General features: G+C 49.0%; 1 long non-coding RNA gene across 1 annotated transcript; it reads left to right on the forward strand.

Moving 5' to 3' along the window:
- The first annotated feature begins 1,171 nt into the window (after nt 1–1,171).
- On the forward strand, nt 1,172–3,385 carry LOC134486480 (uncharacterized). The gene is made up of 2 exons (XR_010065468.1): nt 1,172–2,779; nt 3,119–3,385. It is a non-coding gene; the product is annotated as an uncharacterized LOC134486480 (long non-coding RNA).
- Nucleotides 3,386–6,112: the final 2,727 nt, after the last annotated feature.

The following is a 6,112-nucleotide window of genomic DNA, read 5'->3' on the forward strand; positions in this document are numbered from 1 at the left end:
TGAGCCCCCCCCCCCGAAACTTGAATAATGATCCTAGTGCAGTGACACCAGAATCAGCTCTCTGGTGGTCTTCACGGAACGGGCACCACAATCTCAGTGAGGGTTTGCTTGCCCTTGACACTCATCATTTCTCCTGGTCCCGTTGACAAAGGACCTGGGAGCCCCTGGCCCAGAGTGACTTGAATGGCCATTGTATCTCTAGGGCCCTAGTTCTCTGACTTAAGCTCCACCCACTCAAACATCTCTCACCCCTGCAACAATAGCACAAAAGGGCTCTTGACAGAGAGAGTCAAGAAGGATAGAGCCAGAGAGAAAATGTGACTTCAGAAACTGGGTTGAGGCAGGAGAGGATTGCATTCAGTTGCTGACCTACAGTGTGCCTGTTGGTGACTTTCCCACTTCATAGTGGTGTGGAAGTGATCCCACACTGCCTACTGCATACTCAATGGCCTATTATGGAACAGGCTTTGTAGTGGATGACGTTGCCCAGTGTTAGCCAAAGTGGTCTCAGTCTGCTTAAGGTGGTCTAGAAGATTCTTTTCCCATCACCATGGCAAAATTTGTGACAGAAGCAACTTATAAAGAGGAGGTGTTTCCTCCAGTTCAGACTTTCACTCCTCATTGACAGACTTCACAGCAGCAGGAGGATGTCTGAAATCTCTCATTTCTTGGACAATCGGGAAGCAGAGAGCTGGGGCAGGAAGCATAGGCTAATTCAAACTTTAAGCACCCCCACTCCCACCTGAATCACACTTCTGACATCTAGGACTCCTGTCTCAAGGGTTACAAAGCCGAGGATGCAGCACCATGAGGGGCCAACCATTCCATTGTGTGTGGGGCATTTCACATTAGACCATGACAGGCAGGCTGGGCGTGGCCAAGGGGCATGGCCTATGTGTAGATGTTTTTGTTGCTATGAACTGGATTAATTGGAGAGGAGATGACAGGTCTTACAGTAAGTGTCTCCTGTTGATTGATTATTTCCTCAATTATCCAGCAAATATGTATTAATGCATTCGTGATGAGATACTGGAAATGCAAATGGGTTTCACAGGAATTTGATTAAAGGGAGAGGCAGTTTCCACCAAGTTCCATCAAAATTCTCTTAGGACGAACAATTTGCAAACCTCGGCCTTCTGTGCTTTGCCTGGGCTCTGATTTATCTGTCCCCTGTCCCTGAGTAGCCAGCCACTTGAAGGGTCCTTAAAGCCAGCTTGCTTTGTTTTAATAAACTTAACTTCAAGAAGAAATCTCAGGGTCAGAGAGATGGCTCAGCAGTTAAGCGCATTTGTGGCTCTTACAGAGGACTTGGGTTTGGTTCCCAGCACCGTTGTTGGTCAATCGTGTGGTGCCCAACTACGCACCCAATGAAGAGGGGCACGGTGCCCTCTTCTGGCCTCTGTGGGTAACTACACTCATGTGTATGCACTCCTGTTTCATCCAAAAATAGAAACTTTTTTGAGACAAGGCCTTGCTATGTATCTCTGGTGTCCTAGAACTTGCTGGATAGACTAGACTGTCCTCGAACTCACAGAGATCTACCTGCCTGAGTCCTGGGATTGAAGACATGTGCCACCATACCTAACAAAAGATGAAAATAAATCTTTTTGTTTGTTTGTTTTTCAGAGACAGGGGTTCTTTTGTGCAGTCCTGGCTGTCTTGGAACTTGCTCTGTAGATCAGGCTGGCCTTGAACTCACAGAGATCCACCTGCCTCTGCCTCCATATTGCAGGGATTAAAGGTATACACCACCGCCACCTAGTCATTAAAATAAATTAAAAAAAAAGAAGTTTGATATGATTATGGTAACTGAAAAATTGGTCAGAGCATATCTTTTTCATGGTAATTACCTGGGGACAGTTTAGAGGGGAAAGGTTTATTTTGGTTCATAGTTCCCACTCTATAGGGGGGCTGACTCCATGGCTTATAGGGTCCTGGCTAAGAAGAATCTCATAGCAGGCAGGTGAATGTGACTGGAAAGGATACCACCTCATGGCAGCTGGAAAGGAGCAGGTTCAGGAGCTGGACAGGCACTAGTTCACAAGAGCACATTCCTCAGGGACCTGCTTCCTCAACAGAGGCCCACCCCCCTCACCTCCCCACGCCCACTCCCCCCCACCCATGCCTCCCAGCCATACCATCAGAATCAGTGCACCAAAGACTGAATCCATAGGTCGGGTCAGAGCCTCAAGGCTGGAGGAGGAAGCATTTGGGGGATACATTGTATCAGGCCATCACACTTGGTCTAAACTTAAGTAGCCAAGGTAGGGGCGACACCTGAGATTCTGCAGAGTCTTGGAAAGGAGTCATTGGCCCTTCTTCTGAATGGAAACACAGTCTTGTGGAGCTGAGAGAGAAGCTCCCAAGCCAGATGTGGGCAGGGTTGTTTTTGTTTTGATCTGTTGCTGGTGCCATTGTGAACTTCTGTCTTAGTCACTCTTCCATAGCTGTGAAGAGACTCTGTGACCAAGGCAACCCTCAGAAAGAAAACATTTAACTGGAGATTTGCTTATTGTTTCAGAGGGTGAGTACACGATCATCATGACGGAAGCAGACAGGCACCGCGCTGGAGCATCCCCTGAGAGAGAGGCAGAGAGAGGCTGGGCTTGGCATAGGCTTTTGAGACCTCAAAGTCCACTTCCATTGGCACATATCCTCCGAGCTCCACTAACTGAGGACAAACCATTTCAACGTAGGAGCCTATGGGGGCCATTCTCATTTAAATCGCCACAACATCCAAGATTGCATCTAATCTCTGAAGATAGCAATGGCTGTCCTTGTAAGTTCTCTTGTCAGGTTGGCATACCTGGGAAGAGGGAACCCTGACTGAAGAACCGCTTCAGTCAGACTGAGCTATGGCTATTTCCGTGGGGTATTTTCTCAATTGCTAGTTGGTGTAGGAGGGCTCAGCCCAGGCAGAGGAGCCCAGGCTATATAAGAAAGATAGGTGAACAAGCCAGGTGAAGCAAGCCAGTAAACAGTATTCCTTTCCCATCTGTTTCAGTTCCTGCCTCCAGGTTCCTGCCTTGGCTTCCTCTCAGTGCTGATCTGTGAGATGAAATTAACCCTTTCCTTCCCTTAGTTGCTTTTGGTCATGTTATTTTTTTTTAAATCACAGTAACAGAGAGCAAACTGGAACAAACTGGAACAACGATATTCTGAGAAACCTTCATGTCTAAAAGCCACTTTCAGATCCATTTGTGACCCGCTGAGTCCGGACAGAGAAGTTAGACATAAATAATGTGATTATTATTCCCAGTCACCCTCCAGCGACTCATTGTACTCACTGGGAAACTCTCCCCTCCCTCTTTATTAATGTCTTTGGCATAATCCCCAAGATACTTCTTTGTGGCTCTCAGAACCAATCACGCCTTTCAATGCTAAATCTCTCTGCACTCTGAATTCTTATTTATTGAACTTTTACAGGCTGTGGACTTCCTGGAAAAGAAACGCTACTAACTCGACTTGATTAAGTCCAAAATTATAGAAGCAAACTAACCACTTTCTCTCCCTCTCTCTCTCTCTCTCTCTCTCTCTGTGTTTTTGTGTGTGTGTGTGTGTGTGTGTGTAGATGTGTGCAGGTGCCCTCAGGGTCCAATCCCCAGGAACTAGAGTTATAGATGCTGTGAGCCGCCCAGTGTGAGTGCTGTGAACTGAACTTGGGTGTTCTGCAAGAGTAGCCAGCACTCTTAACCACTAAACAATCTTGCCAGACTCCCTGGGCTTCTTCTTAGGTAGGTGATTGGGATTGAACTCTGCTCCCTGTGCTTGCATAGCACTGGGTGCCTGAGCCTTCTCTTCAGCCCTAGACTTTTTCATGTTCTAGACAGTCTTTATGCTAAAGTTTCCTGCAGAATGCATACTGAGACTTCAACACTTTTCAAATCGTTGACAAAAAGATCACCCTCCCACCCATGTCCAATGTACATAGGATTTGGGGAATGCATGTATAACGAAGTGCCCCGGAATAAACCTGAGCCCAAATTGCTCGGGTTTTTGGAGGATATCAGCCTTGCATGGTTTTGTGATAGGCAGTTGAAGCAGTGGTAGGAGGGAAGAGCTGTTGAAAGGAACCCACCCACACCCGCAGTGCCAGCGTCCAGGGAAGACGGTTTGCCAACGAGGCAGAGTTGGGTCCAGGCTGCCAACTCCAAGAAGAGCAGCTGGTGACAAAGAGGACTGCAGTGTCCGTGTGAACCACACAGCAAGGGGTCCTTATGTGTGTGTGTGTGTGTGGGGTCAGGCAAGTTGTGAAAGAGAGGAGAGACCTACAGGTCATTCAGAGTTCACAGTCTGACTATGTAAAGACCTCCCAGCATTCTTCGTAAGAAGATGTGGTTCAAACCCAGCTAAGAGGAGCTGGAGGGCTGACTCAGTGGCTAAGAGTGCACGCTGCTTTCGCAGAGGACCCGAGTTCAGTTCTCAGCACCTACATTAATCAGCCCATCACTCCCTGTAACTCTGAATCCAGAGAATACCAGGGAGTCGAATGCCTTTGACCTCCACGGGTCTGCACTCATGTGTGCATTCGCACCCACGCACATGCACAAAAATAATCATAAAAATACGTTAAATAGTAATTTAAACATCTCAGCAAAGCCAGGGCTGCAGAGGTGGCCCATCGAGACTTGGAGCTTAATCTCCAGCAAGGGTAGGAACACCCACCAGTGTCTTCCAGAAAAGGGGTGGAGGGGTGCAGACTTTCCTGTTCTCAGCCTCCAAGGGTATCTGGTTGGGAACAAAGATGAGGTCATCTGCTACCCAGACCTGGACAAGGCCAGGGGGCTGCGCCTTTTCTCTTTGTTGTGAGGAAATACTTACTTCAAGAGCAATTTAAAGAAGAAGAAAGGGTTTATTTGGGGTCACAGTTTGAGCATTCTGTCCATCGTGGTAGGAAAGCCCTGGTGGCAGGAGTGTGAGGCAGCTGGTAAGGAGGTGGATATTGGATGACTTTTTCCTTCTGATTCAGTCTGGAGCTGCAGTATGGATGGTGCGGGTCACACGCAGAGTTTGTCTTCCCTCCTCCATCAGTCTCAATGGAGATTCCCCACAGACACACCCAGAGGTGTGTTGCCATGGTGATCCTAAACCTTGCAGAGCAGACAGTGGAGATTACCCGGGCAGCCTTGCAGACTTAGACTGCTAGGGGTTTTCGGATTGCCCCCGGGCCAGCTCGTCTTTCCCTTTTAGCTGTATTAGCTGGCCTAGGGGGTTACTAGGTTTGCTGAGCTCCGCTTTCCTGATTCCTCTGAGCTCATAGCCTGTGTCTCCAGCACATACGTGGAGTTGGCATGACCAAGGAGTCAAGTGTAAGGTTAGTGTAAGGACTGGCGTGGGCGTGATGGTTATTCTTGATTTTCAATCTGATGGTGTCTGGAATCAGCTAAGATATACAATTCTGGGCAGGAAAGTGGTGTGTGTGTGTGTGTGTGTGTGTGTGTGTGTGTGTGTGTGTGTGATTTTCGAAAAGGATTTTCTGAGTAGGGGAAGACCTTCCACATAGTAGGCGGCACCTTCTGGTGGACCCAGATGCAGAGATCTGGGGAGAAGGCAGTTTGTCTGCCTCCCCGCCTTGCTAGAGAGTGTGTCTACTCTGTTGGCGCTGAGGCCACGCCCACGGCAACGGCCACGCCCACAGTCACGCCCACAGTCACGCCCACGCCCACAGCCACGCCCGCGGCCACCGTCCTTTGCTGCCAAGGTCTTCAGCTTCCAAGGTGGACTGAAGGCCAGAGTTTCTCTCAGGATCCTCCAGTCCCTCATTGCCAGACTGGAACTGCTGAGGGAGAGGTCTTGCTCAGTGGACGGAGCAGCTGCTGGGTCCTGAGGTTCCCCAAGCAGACAGGTGGCCATGGTCAGAAGCCGCCAGTCTGGTGAGTTCCTTCTTAAAATCTACATTCATTCTAAGGGCTCTGTCCCCCTACAGAAGATCTGCCCTAACATATCGAGGAGCTCCAAACTCACTAAGATGTTGATGCCAGCAGAGGAGGTGGGGAGGGAACAAGCAAGAGTTAAGACCAGAAAGGTCCCCCCAGAGTCTACCCCGCCTGTCCCAGAAGCTGCAAGTTTCCCAGGAAGTCAGATCCAGAAGGGTGCTCATTCCCCAGGAGGA

The sequence above is a fragment of the Rattus norvegicus genome, chromosome 3 (genome assembly GCF_036323735.1).
Source record: "Rattus norvegicus strain BN/NHsdMcwi chromosome 3, GRCr8, whole genome shotgun sequence".
Classification (NCBI taxonomy): domain Eukaryota; kingdom Metazoa; phylum Chordata; class Mammalia; order Rodentia; family Muridae; genus Rattus; species Rattus norvegicus.